Below are 15142 nucleotides of genomic sequence, written 5' to 3' on the forward strand. Positions count from 1 at the left end.
GGAGTGGTGGGAGAAGAAGGTGTTAAGCAAGGGAAACAGCAAGAAGAGGACCATTCTTGGAAGGTATTAAATTGGATCCCAACCCATGCTGCAGTTTTTTCCTCTTCTGTATTTTGTATGAGTAACTAATCTCAATTCCCAAGAGTGTAAAACCATCAGAAAAAGTCCCTCGAATTCTATTTCACAAACTATTTGCCTTAAGGATCTAGGAAATTGTCCTTTTTGTATCTGTTTGTACTTTGGAGAACATAATCCAGGGTGAACCTCTGGGCTATGGATGTTGCTGTCAAATGAACAGAACCCTTCTCCCCTCTTCAGCCTCAAAACACCTGCTAGAAAAACCCCAAGACACACAGCGTATGTTCAACATATCCTGAGAAGGGCATATGCCACTCTAAACAACATCTGACATGTATTATGCTCCAATAAACTTCACTTTGGAACAAGGTCACAGAAAGAATGAATTTTGATCTTTACTCACAGTAGAATTTTGCTCTTAAAGAGAAATTCAACATTTAAAAAGTCATGCATCCTTTCCTTATTTTTAGGACTATTTTGCTTCCAAATGTTTTCTGGCTAGCACCCAGCTTTTTAAAGAACAGTTTCTGAAAGTCACTTTAGCAGTTGAAAAACTTGGAAGGTAGAAGTGGTATACAGCCCTGGACAACTGAATGTAGTGAATATCATGAAGAAGATGTCGCTAGCCTCCATTTATTAAGCATTTACTATAAATGCAGCACAGTCATAGAAATTTTCCACACAATTTCTTATTTAATCTTCTCAAGTTATTTATGAGGTAAGTACTATTAATCATCCCTCATTTTTTTCTAATGAGAAAACAGTCTTAGAGGGGCTCTTAGCCCAAGACCACACAATGTATAAATGGAGGGACTGGAATTTGATCCAATTAATGTGTGACCATGAAGCCCAAGTGTAACTCTTTATTGAAGTTGCTCCATATCTTGAAAACTGCATAATAGAAACACTGGGTTTCAGATATTTAGATAGATTCACACTTGGTACTAATTGTACTTAAGGTTCCAGGCCTTAACAACTCATGCAAACACAGCCTCCTCTAAACATCACGCAAAATGTTCATCTATAACAAATAGCTTTAAAGACCCTGTGAATGAGTGGTTGAGTTAAGGTTACAAGGATAGGTGAAGCAGGGAAACTGGGGTACATATATAAGGCATAGCTTTTAGAAATCTGCAGAGGTGATAACAAGTGCCAGAAATTACTCTACACAAGACAGATTTGACGAGTACTACATGGGTGGTTGGGGAATATGTGCTACTTAAACTTCATCAATGCCGGCCTCTCATTTCCATAATAATCACCATTCCTAATGTGGCTGCAGCTCTTCAAGCTGAATATAGTTTTCTGTGTTTACCACTTTTAAAATCTTCATGAGTAGCTGGCTTTAGAAAAAGGTCATAAACTTTCATCCATACAAAGGACTATTATTCAGCCATTGAAAAGGAAGAAGGAGATGTGCACTGATATGGAAATTGTCCATGCTATGTACAATTTTAACTGAATGAAATCAAATTGCAGAAGAGTATGTATATTAGGATTCTCTTGGCTGCAAGTGGCAGACAACCTTGGGGAATAGCTTCAGTAAGAAATGGAACTTACTATGGGTCTAAGACAGTTATAAAAACTGGAACAATGCTGGAGTCACTCCGAGAACTGAAGAGAGAGCTGCACAAAAGAGCGTTGGGAATGACTGCGACATCAGGATCCTTAGCAATGGAATCAGGAACCTGAATGCTCTCAGGGCCAAGACTTTCTCTCTCCCTTTTGTCTCTGCCTCTCACTGTTTGAAGCTTTTCCATGACAGTGGAGCCATGGATACCACCAACTCTGTTATTACGTTCTTTTTTTAAAATTATTTTATTTTATTTTATTTTATTTTATTTTAAGACGGGGTTTCACCATGCCGGTCAGGCAGGTCTTGAACTCCCACCCTCAGGTGATCTGCCTGCCTTGGCCTCCAAAGTGCTTGGATTACAGGTGTGAGCCAGTACGCCTGGCCTATGTTCTTTTTTTTTTTTGAGACAAGACCTCGCTCTGTTACCCAGGCCGAATGCAGTGGTTCACTGCAGCCTCAACTTACTGGGCTCAAGCAATTGTCTCACCTCAGCCTCCTGAGTACCTAGTACTACAGGTGCTCACCACCATGTCTAGCTAATTTTTCATTTTTTTGTAGAGATGGGGTCTTGCCATGTTGCCCAGGCTGGTCTTGAATTCCTGGTCTCAAGAGATGTTCCCACCTCAGCCTCTCAAAGTGTTGGTATTACAGGTATGAGCGACTGCATCCTGGCCTGTTATTACATTCTTATAGCTCCTTGACTAGAGAAGAATAGAGTTCCAGCAGTTGAAAAATTCCAGGAAAGGATTCTGATTGGTGTGGCTATGTTCGTGTGTCTAGTGCTTGGAGCAATCACTGTGGCCAAAGAGGAAAAGTGATATGACAACTTCTGAAGCCAGAAGGGCAAAGAGTAAAGCTAGAAGGAGATAAAGGATACTGAAAGATGAAAACCATAATTGGACCCAATTTTAAAAGTATATACATTAAAAAATCCAAGGGAATAAACACCAGGATGTTAGAAGTGGTGATCAGTTATCTCAGAAGGTAAGTTTTTGCTTTCTCTGGAACATTTCAATTTTATTTTCTAAGCCATTCCGCCTATTTTTGTATGCTGAAAGAAGTTTTAAGATTTTCATTGAAAGGTTAAGTAAAAAATGTCCTAAACTGATAAGCTCTTTGTTCAGTTGATAATGTATCTCAGTAATCAAACCCAAGAGCAATAACTCTAAAGCTGTTTCCAATTTGGTTCATATTTGTTATTATTTAAAATAACTTGTTTTCTTTCATTATTCTCCTCCAAGCTAATGAATTCCCTTTCATTTAATTGTATAGTTAGGCTTTTGTTTGGGAAAGAACTCTTCCTCAGAGCTGATCCAAAATGTGTTTCAAGAAATGGATACATTTTTGGCAACGTAAGTTATGAAGCTTTGTACTGTCTATAAGAATTCCTTAGTGCTAGAACATTCAGTAATCTGAGCCACTCTTGTAGGTGATAGGATATAGACCAAATGCTTGGAAGAAAAACCAGCACCCAATCCCATTTTTTGGGTTAATGCTCTATTCTCCCTTTATCTAGCATTGGCCCCTGTTCTGCAGCAGGCTGATTAATGAACCCATCACTTATATCTTTGCAGTACAACTGTGGATTCCACTCTTCAAATTACATTAACAATTCTCCTATTACTAAAAAATGACTCATATTTATCAAGTATTCAGTGTGTTTATTCAGACATTTATCTCATTGACTTTTCAAATATATAGTCAAAAGCAGGTATTTTGTAGACCTTGAGTTCTTGTTTAAATGGGTAAACAAGTTTGTTTTGGTTCCAAGAATTGCTGAATGGCTTGTTATCCTTCCTCTCACAATGAGCCACCTTTTGAACAGGTGTTTTTCTCCTTCCCAGAGAGAGGCTAAGCTGTAAAGAAAATAGATGAATGCAAGTGTTCGGCAGCACTCCCAGCACTAGGAATTTGGCTGTTAATTAAAAAGCCCTAATATAAGAAATTCTTCTTTGGACCCTCAGGGTGTAAAATTCCTGTAAGGGAAGCTCCAGTCCTTTATTCTCTCTGTTGTTTCTCAAAAGTTCCAATAAAACTTTATTTACAGAAACAAGCAGCCAGCCCATGGGCTGTAGTTTGCGAATTTGTTTTTCAAAAATATTATATTAAAATATAATGTATCTTGATAACTGAGGGTTTGGTACCCTCTCGAATTTTGCACCCAAGGCTAGTGTTTCACTTGCTTCACCCTAGACCTGGCCATTTATCATGAAGTTTCACAGATTAATTTAAACCTTCTAAGAATGTTGCATGTAAATTATATTCTTTTCATGATCATTATTATAAGCACAGAAGCCACCATTTCTTGAGTGATCTAAGGACTTTACCTGAATAGTTATATATTTTTATCCTCATCACAGTCATGTTGAAAAGAAACTGTGAACTAGTCCTATTTTATAAATAAGAAAAAGAATCTCTAAGTAAGTAATTTGCAATTTGTCTGAAGACACACAACTATTAAATTCTGAACTTTTGCCACTATGGAGGAAAACTATAAAAAGGTGGGCTACTGTGTAATTGATATTTTATACCCCTTTCATATTTTAATACCTCCCCCCAATTTTGTTATTTTTTTCTGATTATAGTGAATTCTATTACTAGCTTGTTTTAATTTTTTGCCTGGGTCTTTTCAGCATCTGCATGAATAGAAATGCAGACAAGATTCAAGGTAAGAACTCTTCACAGGTTTCTAGGCTAGCTCAACTCTCTCGTAAGCCTTTAGCTTTAGAAGGAAAACAGCGTGGTGTTTGAATAGAACTTCTTTGGTAGCAAAAAGTACAAGACTAAAGGAAGCAGGGTTTGAGTGAGGCAAAGAAGATTATGTGAGTCTGCTGCATGGTGGAGGTTTTACAGCCTGTGTCTGTGGTTATTTCTCTCCTCGAGAGCTTCAAACAGGCCTTTTCTACCTTGAAGTTATTTTAAAATGAGCATGTTAAAAAATTCTCCTAATTTTACAGCTTTTATCATAATTTAAAACGTGCTAATGAACTAACTTTAAATAGCCAAGCCAGGGAATGAGGAAGGAAGAGGAAGCCCAAGCAATGGGCAGCAGCTCATGGAAAATACCACAGAGAAACAGACACAGCCCAGCGTTAGCGGCTTGCCTAGGTAGAAGGAAGCTGGTTTTCACTTCCGACAGTACTTGAAGTTGCAAGGAAGAGAAACTCACTCAAGATACCTAAGGATGCATACATAAACAAACAAAAAAGAAGATATCTACTGAAAAAACATAGAGGCCTCTCATGGAAGCCAAGGATAGCAAGGGTGGTCAGACTTCATGAGTGTTCAGAATCAGGAAATGAAGTTATTAGAAACCAAGGAACTAAAGAAATTTATGCAATTTTACAGTATATGCACATATAATCGACATTTTTACGAGGCCCTGAAAGACTTGACTGCTTTGGATGACAGATTTATAGAAAACTATAAATTGAGAATTAAATGTTTAATAAATGTGTACAAAATATAACTTCATGGATTTTCATGTTTATAAATATTTCCTTTCATTTGGAAACAACTGTACATAAGATTTTCTTCTCATCTTATAATAATTTCTGAATATGCTTAATGATTTTGGACAACCATAGCCACAAGTAAATACAATGAATCGTTCTTGGTCAAATAATTTTAAAAACTTTCAAACAGTTTCACAGAAAAACAAATTGTGTGTGTGTATTATTATTATTATTATTATTATTATTATTTTTACAGAGTCTTATCCTGTCACCTGTGCTGGAGTGCAGTGATGTGATCATGGCTTCCTGCAGCCTTGACCTCCTGGGCTCAAGCAATCTTCCTGTCTTGGCCTCCCGAAGTGCTGGATTACAGATGTGAGCTATCATGTGTAGCCAAAAAACATATATTTCTGATGGTGCTGGATTTTGATATGTTTGCTATGATGCTTAAGCCTATAAAGGTCTTAAAACATTCCTGGAAAATATAGTTTGAATGGTTTAATGGAACCAATTGTTGGCTTCTAAAGGATTGGGTGATTTTTTTTTTCAGTCCAACTGTTGTGGTGGTGGGTTAATTAGGTGTTTTGTTTTAAAGTGGCAGCCCAACCATGTTTCTCTTGAGCTAAAATCTGCCCTGTTAAGACTGGTACAAATGACCTTATGCCTAAGAAGAATAGATAACTATAAGTTGTTTAGGGATTTTGTTTCTTATTTAACTAGATTTTCTTCCTGTGGACATGCTAATAACTGTTCTGGGTTATTCAGCTGTGCCCAGGACTCTAATCACCAAACTTGGTGACTCCCATATACTGTCTTCATGAAGTATCTGTTGTCTGACTGCAAAGCACATTGAAACTGGACATCTCTACCATAAGGTCCTTGGCATCTCAAATATGAAAATCCTCCAATTGAACCCATAAACTGTTCATAAATGGGTTTCCCATATGATCTATAAAATTTCCATAAACCTGTACTCGTCCCCAACCTTTCTTTCCAGTCTTAGTGAATGGCACACTCTCCACTCAGCTGCCAAACCAGACTCCTGAGAGCATTCTTTACTCTCTCTCTTGTTCCATAGCCAATTGCTCACCAAGTCCAGTTGATTTTACCTTGTTTGTTCTGGAGTTAGTCAGACTTCTTGGGTTAGAATTTCAGTCCTGCAATGATTTCTCTGTGTGGTCCTGGAAAATTACCTTACTTACAAGTGCCTCAGTGCCTCTGTCGGTAAAATAGGCACAACAATGGTATAGTTTAGTTCGACTGAGAGGAGTAAGTCAGCTAATGCACACAAATAGCTTAGAACAGGGCGTGGCACATAGTACGGAGTACACAAGTATTGGTTCTTTGTTGCTCTTACTAGATTCAAAATGTATGAAAAAAATCCAAAGAAACAAAAACAAAACCAAGACAGGTTGTTGTTTGTTTTATGACCCTGCATCATTGTGTAACAAGAACTGTTGTTTCCAACCTGTGCTAAGTTCCAAGGCTACTTGGTTATCATATTCCCACAGTGGCACCCTTATGAGGGTTGACAATCATAGGAGAACTGATTGGGCATTACGGTGCTTTATATATAGTCATGCTTTTTCATTGTAGAGCTTAACTTTTTCTGTTTGGTTCCAAAAATATTTAGGGATACACAGTTTTTCTTTTGCTTTGGGCTCTGATATGGCTTGGCTCAGGCCCAAGTAAAGCTAATAGAACCGGCTGATGGTGTAGATATGTGGTATGAGCAAAAGGAGGAATTAACGATGCTCCTAGGTTTGGACCTGAGCAAAAAGATGATTGGTGATGTCATTATCCTGATGGGTAACCTTGGGAGAGAGGAGACTTGGTGCATAAAAATCAAGTTTGAGATATTGGTTAGATACGCCCATTGGGGATGTCAAATAAGTCCTTTAGGTCTTCGGGAATCTCATTTCTGTCTACATGGCTGGCTGATCTCCTCTTTACAGACCAGCTTGCTTGGCAAAGGTCTTAGAACTTACTTCCTGATGACTTTGGCACCATGGGTTTTGGTGCCATAGTTCTAATTTGGGCCACCACAGTCTATAATCTCATCATTCAATGCCAGCTGACTGACTCATTCTTCAAGCTCAGTTTCAAATACTGTCATGGCTCAGCCAGGGGAAGGTGTCCACCACAGCTCCATCTACCATAGCTGGCACTCCAGGCTGAGCACAGGGTAGGGCAACAAAGTTGGATGTGGCAGCAAATTTGACATTTCTTCAGGAAACCTTTTTCTGAACCCCAGGGGAACAGTTGGTTGTCCTTCCTGCACACTCCTGCAGTTCCCAGAACTTTATGCTTTCATAGGCAGTATTGTTATTGCCTGCTTCTTATCTGTCTCCCTCACTAAACTGTACAGTCCTTGAGGCAGAGGCTCTGAACCCACAGGACCTAGAATAAAGTAGATGCTCAATAAGTATGGTTAGAATGAATGAATGAATATGTGAGAAAAAAATACCTGCCATAAAAGTATGATCTCTCTGACTTGCTTGAGAGGAGCTTGCCATGATGAAGAAAGATGTGAATAGCTGTCAAACAACCACCATGAAAACAAAAACCCTAGGGTAGACACCCCCAAACTACGGCCCGAGGGCCACATGCGGCCCCCTTAGGCCATTTATCTGGCCCCCCACCGCGCTTCAGGAAGGGGCACCTCTTTCATTGGTGGTCAGTGAGAGGAGCACAGTATGTGGCGGCCCTCCCACAGTCTGAGGGACAGTGAACTGGCCCCCTGTGTAAAAAGTTTGGGGACGCCTGCCCTAGGGCAACGAACCATGTTTTAGAAAATACGATATGTTTTTAGAATTTTCTGTCCTGAAGGGTTAGATCTCACAATGGCTATTTGTTAGCATATTGGGTGTGTGTGTGTGTGTGTGTGTATGTATGTATTTTGTGTACAAATACATACACATATGTGTACTTTAACATAAAGTTAGAAAATGTTAAAGTTGGAAGGGATCTTAGGATTCGTTAGTTCAGCCTTTTATTTTCAGAAAACTAAGTCCCAGAGAGGATAAAGATGATTTGCTTAAGATTCCTATAACTTCCACTCTTTGTTTTACTACATAGAGTCACTTTCTATTTAAAGTAATTATTCTTAACTTTTTCTGGGTCGAGGACCCAGTATGAAAGAAATCTGTTGAGAACCATGAATCTTCTTTTTGTGGGAAAAGTGTACATAAGCATGTATGTAATCAATTGTGCCCCTGAATGTCAAGGGTTCCTTTTAAAACCCATGGATCAAAGGAAAAGAGAATGGGTGGCCAACCAGAGTGAATCTCAGGCATTGATTTAAATGAATTCTTAACGGGATCACCCCGGGTATGTTACCCAACTTTTCTGAAAGATGGTAAACATCTTAAAGAGTTTTTGTGAGAGTAATTGAGAAAATGTAAGTGTCTGCATGAGGGGGTACTAAAAAATGTTGGCCACATTTCAAAAGATATGGCATTTTAGGAGTTCTCAAAGGACTCTCAACAAGGCTCTCATATACAACATGCCTTTTGAGCAGAGGCTGTCAAGGATGTATGTGGGGAACTAAACACAACAGGTGTTGCTTGTTTTGCCCCTGGAGCACCTAGGTCAGGAGGATGCGTGCTAATTTCTTGGTGAGAGAGAGGAAGAAGAGGATGAAGGCAAGGAGAGTCCATGAAAAACCTTAGATAGCAGAAGTGTACAGTTTAGGAACAGGCATTTAGACTGGAACAGGAAGGCATCCTTGTCTCTCAGAGCCTGATTCCCTGAGCAGGCATCATTTAATATTTGAATTCTGGCCGAGCGTGGTGGCTCACGCCTTAATGCCAGCACTTTGGGAGGCTTGAGCCCAGTGGATCATTGGAGGTCAGGAGTTCAAGACCAGTCTGGCCAAAATGGTGAAAACCCATCTGTACTAAAAATAAAAAATTAGTGGGGTGTGGTGATGGACTCTGGTAATCCCAGCTACTCAGGAGGCTGAAGTAGGAGAATCACTTGATCTTGGCAGACGGAGGTTTCAGTGAGCGGAAGTTGCAGTGAGCCAAGATTGCACCACTGCACTCCAGCCTGGGCGACAGAGTGAGACTCTGTCACAAAAAATAAAAATAAAAAAAAATTAAATTCCCACCAGGGGAGGAAAGGAGCCATCCTCTAATCACTGTACTAATTCTATACTTCTGCACGCCCAAACATCTCATGGCTGGATTTGCTTTATTTGTCTGAACTTCCCAGCAGGAGAAATTTAGATCTGGCTACTGAAATTGCTGGAAGCAGACTCATCAGGACAGGAAGGAAATGACTGTTCTATCCCTGCAAATTGACTACTCAGTGAAAGAGACCAAGTTTAAAGACGCCCGTGGCTATCCCACTATCCTCCCTAATATAAAATGGCAGCAGCTGGGGCCCCAGACTTGTTGAGTTGAAGCTTTTTCCAATGAAAAACTTGTCTAAATCCTCTTGCTCATTACCTTGAGGCGTGTGTGTTTATCAACTCAGACATCATCTTTCTACCTCACATTGGGACAATGCAAGCACATTTCAGGGCACAGAAGAGACACTCAATGAATATGATGGATATGATATTTCTCTTGTTCCCGTCTTTATCTTTCATTCTATCCTTTCTTTGGGAGCACGATAAAGATTTTATGAAATCCTTTCAACCTCCTAAGGAACAGGAAAGCTGATGGGCGGTGCCAGGGTATGGTAACCACGACCCCCCCCCCCCCACCCAACACTCTTACGCTTAACTTAAAAGATAAGTGCCATCCTTGCCCCTGTCGCCAAAGCCACCTGACAAGTTCTGGGAGTGCCTGGCAGCTTTTGGAAGGGGGTACCTGGGAAGGGGCGTCGGGGACAGAAGATGGGGGCCAGGTGTTTCGCGCCGCGGCCTGCAGGGAGGAGGCGCTGCGAAGACCCCCGCCCAGGCCGGGCGCTCTCTGCTGCCCCCCGCGGAGGCGCCCGGGCCCCAGCCCCGGCCCCCCCAGCGGCTCCTCGGGAATGCTGGGAATGTGAGTCAGGGCCTCCGCGAGCGGGCGAGCGCGCGGGCCGGCCGGGTGGGAGCCCCGCCGAGCGCAGCGGCTGGCAGCGCCGCGCGAGCGCGCGTCTCGGGACTGCGGCGGGTGCCGCCCCCTCGGCCGCCGGCCCCGCCCGGCCCCGCGCCCGGCCCCGGCCCTCCGCGCGGTGTCCTCCTCCTTCCCTCCTTCCCTCCCCGTTCCCCGCCCCGCTTCTCCTCCTCTTTCTCCTCCTCCCGCACCGGCTCGCTCGGTCTCCGGCTCCGGCTTCGGCTCCGGCTCCTCCCGGCCGCCCGGGGCCAAGGCGACGTGAGGTTGTAAAAATCCATGTGGGACGGCCCCAGGGCGAGCAGCGGAAAGGTGAGACGCCGACGCCGGGGCCGCCTGGTGCCCGGCTCCCTCTGGGCGCCCGTGCCCGGGCAGCCCTCGTGCCGGTCCCCCTCGCTCGTGGGGAGCTGCAATGCGTTATCGTGGGGAGCCTAGGGGTGAACCATCCGCCTCCTCCGGGGCTTTCTCGGGCGGGGGGAGGGATGGGGCGGCCTAAAGGAGGATTTGCCTTGATGTATAAACCCCCGGATTGGAACAAGTGCACGGTTTCCTCCGGCGCGCGGGCGCCGCTCGCTCGTCCCGGCGGCCCGGGCCACCTCCCGCAGTCCCTCTCCGGCAGCCACCCTCACTGCCACCGCCTTTCTTCTCTCAGACCCCCCTCTTTTGCCTGGCGTCCCCTCTTGCCTCGAGGGGTGGGGTGTTCGCGGGGGCGGGGGTCTTGAGCAACCCCAAGCAGAACAAAGTGGAGAAAGGTAGAGCCCCAGCCCAGGGGGTGGGGTGGCTGGCTGCCTGGGTGGGCTCCGAGGGGAGCATGGTTTTTTTTTTTTTGTTTTTTGTTTTTTTTTTTTTGTTTTTTTAAAAAACCCTTGTCAGGGAAAATGAAGCCGATTTATCGGGGAGGGCTAGGGGATGGTGCATGAAAAGGAATACAATGTGAAATCGAACTGAACGGCATCATTTCCTTCCCTCCTCCTTCCCATCTCCTACTTATACAGAAAAGAGATACTTACGAAGGGGTACCTAATTTAAAAAAATAGCGTACGAGCCTTTGAAAGATCATCTTAGGACAGTGAAGATTAAGGGCTGCTTTGGCTCGGGGTAATAAAATAGCGCTCTTAAACTCTCCTTTCGGCCCTGCCTTATTTATTTCGTACTTAAGGGTCTCGGTTCTCCTTGCCCGAGAGGGAGGGTCCGCTCTTTTAGGAGTGGATCGATTTTAGGCTGCTACCTGCCTTTGCTGGATGAAAGGCAATTTACTCCCGGAGCAGTGAATTGTCAGTTCCCTCTGTGATTGACAGCCACACCTGCCACTTAAGTGGTTAGAATGGGGACCGGTGGAACCCAAAGAGCCAATCAATGCTCGGGAGAGGAGGGCAGCTCCCACTTGTCATGGTTAGTTTCCTGGTTGGCTCTTTAAATCAGTGGTTTTACTTAACCATTGGTTTCCACCAGGTATGGGGATCCAGCTGTGAGAGGCAGACAAATGGGAAGAAAACTCTTTGAAAATGGGCTTTTAGAAGCAAGTATATTTGACCTGTGTTTCCTTGTCCTCCTCATCCCCTACCCTCCACCCCCTGATTATTAGTTGTAGTAGTTGTGGATGCCGAGGCCATTGGCTTAAAAACGAAAATGAAATGACTCTGTGTAAAGAATGAATGGGGGGAGGGGGTGTTAGAATGGCCCACCTATTTCTCCAGAATTGCAGTCTTTATAAGAGATACCGTGTACCGTAGAGCTGTCCGGGAAAAGGGTGTGGCACTTTGTCTCCTATGGTCACTCTTGTCCTTGTAAAGTCACATTGTTTCTCAGCATACAGTACTTGGGTCTTGGCTCTACTGGATTGATTTGTAAGATATTTTTGAAGCCGGCAAACGTTCTTTATGGGGAGTCACATGAATAGAAGGGATTCGTTTAGTTCTGACAGTTAACTTCTGGAAGTGAGGGCTGCCTTGTTCTCTTTTGCAGAGTGTCAGTCTGGCGGCGGTGGTGGGGTCAAGCCGTTTTCTTTCCAAGGAGTAGTAGAGTTTGCCTTTTTCTCGCGTAAGCCATCTTGTCTGTTTGCTTCTGTGCTTTCATAAGATACTTTTGCAGTTTTAGCAGGGAGGGGAATGGAAGGTGATGGTGTCATGGTTTTTACCAGCAAGACTTTTCATGGGTGGATAAATCATGGGTGAAGGACCAGATCCTTCTCAACTCACTGCTAGTGAAAGGCTGATTTTTCAACACCCTTCTCCCTGAATTCATTAGCAAAATTACTGACTGATCCAAAGAATGGTCACTTTATAGAGGCTGTACCTGGATGTGAACATAATGCTCTGAATTAAGCATTTCATAAATAGACTGTGAGCCAGAATATACTGGTTAGGATGGTTTTCATGTAGAACCAGGTTTTTAAGGTAGTATTATTACTATTACTATCATCATCATCATTATTGCGTATGCAAGTACTTTGATGGGTACTTTATATGCATTATCTTTTTTAAACCTTGTAGAGCCCCTGTGACTTAGGTACTACTGTTATGCCCAAATTATGGATGAGTAACTAGAAGGAATTAAGTATCTTGCTACAGTTTAGTATGAAAGTAAGAACCTGAGCTCAGGTTTGTCTTACCGAGAGCCCATGACCTTGGCCGTGGCCTTGACTTCAAATTTTGGTTGTGTAGTCTGCATGTGTCCAGTCTGAAGGTGTGGGTTCTCCCGACATACATAGAGCTAACCCTTTTAAGAGCCCACTGTGATTCTGACAGTCCTTTTGTCAACCTGTTTTGCCTTCCCATTTGAAGGCTGTGGCATGGGCCAATAGGGAAATTTAGTAACTTTCTTTACTACATGTTTCCAGTAGATCAGTTTTGGCTCCATAGAAATGTAGTTCCAAACTTGATGACCTAACAGAAGGTAAAACAAAACAAAATTCACACTCTTCCATTTTTCTTGACACCTTAAATTTCCAGTTGGCGTTCTAAATAGATCTTGGTTGAATAAATACTCTTAACATCATTCAATTTGTCTCCTCACCAAGGGATTAGAGTTTTATTTTCTTCGTTATTTACAGAGACCCTTTCCATTAGTGATTAGATATGACATTTAAAGTTATTCTTTTGTAATAGCATGGTTCTCTTGTTTTATTTTATTTTATTTTTGAAATGGTGTCTTGCTCTGTCACCCAAGCTGTAGTGCAGTGGTACAATCTCGGCTCACTGCAACCACCCCTGGATACAAGCAATTCTCCTGCCTTAGCCTCCCAAGTAGTGGGATTATAGGCACCTGCCACCATGCCTGGCTAATTTCTGTAGTTTTAGTAGAGATGAGGTTTCACCATGTTGGCCAAGCTGGTCTCAAACTCCTGACCTCAGGTGATCCACCTGCCTTGGCTTCCCAAAATGCTGGCATTACAGGTGTGAGCCACAGTGTCCAGCCCCTCTTGCTTTATTATGTTGGAAAAGCTACAAGATATAAGCCTTATCAGCCTCTTTCTATTGGTGAAACTCAATGGTGAAGGTTTGGCAAAACAGGTATCCTGATAAATAGTGAATGGTGTTGGAGTCCACAAATTTACCTACAGAGTCTTTGACTTTGGTTAGGTTGACTTTTGTACAATCTGCATTTGTTTGTTTTACTAGGACATCCTCGAGCCTTTTTTTGTTTTGTTTTAAAATCTAACCAGTTAACATTTTGGCTAGTCCATGGGGCACCTTCTTGCTAGCCAACAGTTTCAGTTTCAGCAGTGTTTATGCTGTTTATGTTTTATTGTGATTTTTCTTAGTTTAGAAAGATAGGATGAATGGAAAACACATGAATTACTAATATTCATGATAATGTAGGTCTCATATAAATTTAAAAGTTGATCCAAAGGTAGAAATCATTGGATGTACAAAACATGGAGATTTTTCAGCCTGTTCTTTCTTATGTGAAGGAAGAGAACAAAATGAACGAACATATAAAACATGCTAACATATATCAAATGTTAAGATATATCAGTGAGCTTTGGCAGTGTAGCAAAACTCCCTGACTTACAGCAACAGGTATTTATTTTCACACTCAGTGGTCTTCGGGTTGACCATGATTTGGCTGGTTGAGGCTGGTCTCCTTGGGGTGGCTGTGCTGCAGCTGTGGGGTGGGTTCCAGTCTGCTCCACATGTGTCCTGGGGCCCAGGCTGCAGGGATGGCAGCTACTTGGCACACGCCCTTCTTCTAGCAGATCACTGGAGCCAAGAGGCAAATGGCACAGGCAAATGTCACTTCGAATGACAACCTATTTTGGACAAAGCAAGTCACATGGGAAAGCCCAACACTTGTGTGTAAAAGTAGATTCTGTTCACCGTAGGGGAGCGAATAGTTGATGAACTATCATCTAGATTCCCACAGCATGGAAAAATTATGGTTAGAAGATTTTCTAATTTTTTGTTTTTCTTGGGGAATGTAATTTTCATCCCTTCACTCCCAGCATTAGCTGTGTGACATATAAACCTGGTCCTTAACTTCTGCATTTCAGGATCAAACATATACTATGTTTGATTTTAGAGGACTGGCTATAAAGCAGGTTGGTGTATACACATGAATTACTTAAATTATTAAGGCACTGTTTATTAGAACCTACTGTGTTCCAAGAGACAATGTTCAGTGCAGTGGTAAGCACAGTTTTAATGTGATGTGGGTTCTGCCATTGTAAAACTTATTATTAGGAATAGATGTAAGGAAGAACTTCTTGGATGCAATGACATTTTCCTGGACCTTCAAGCAGGGAGAGAGTTGGAGATGCAGACAATGGATGCCATAAAAATGTTGCGGGACACATGGATATAATGAGGTATTCCACTTGTCCAGAGAGTAAGAAAGGTGGATAACAGCAACAGTAATAATTATAACAGTAGTATTTATAGCTTAACTTCTGTTGGGCAGTTAACTATGTGCTAGGCACTGTGCTTAGCACTTTCCATAAAATGTCTAATTTAATATTGGGTAGGCATTGCTGGTTGCCTACCCAACATTCA

At 42.5% G+C, this 15142-nt stretch overlaps 1 protein-coding gene across 11 annotated transcripts in view; it reads left to right on the forward strand.

Annotated features, from left to right (window-relative positions):
- The first annotated feature begins 10238 nt into the window (after positions 1 to 10238).
- Positions 10239 to 15142, forward strand: part of ERC2 (ELKS/RAB6-interacting/CAST family member 2) — a 970127-nt gene continuing 965223 nt past the window's right edge. For 6 of the 11 annotated variants that reach the window (XM_074403639.1, XM_074403634.1, XM_074403636.1 and 3 more), the window contains exon 1: positions 10240 to 10463. The gene's annotated coding sequence lies outside the window, so the exon portion shown is untranslated. Of the gene's footprint in view, positions 10464 to 15142 lie in introns of all 11 variants that reach the window. The other 5 variants (XM_074403644.1, XM_074403638.1, XM_074403643.1 and 2 more) reach the window with 3 other exon arrangements.

The sequence above is a fragment of the Saimiri boliviensis genome, chromosome 8 (assembly GCF_048565385.1).
Source record: "Saimiri boliviensis isolate mSaiBol1 chromosome 8, mSaiBol1.pri, whole genome shotgun sequence".
Lineage (NCBI taxonomy): Eukaryota > Metazoa > Chordata > Mammalia > Primates > Cebidae > Saimiri > Saimiri boliviensis.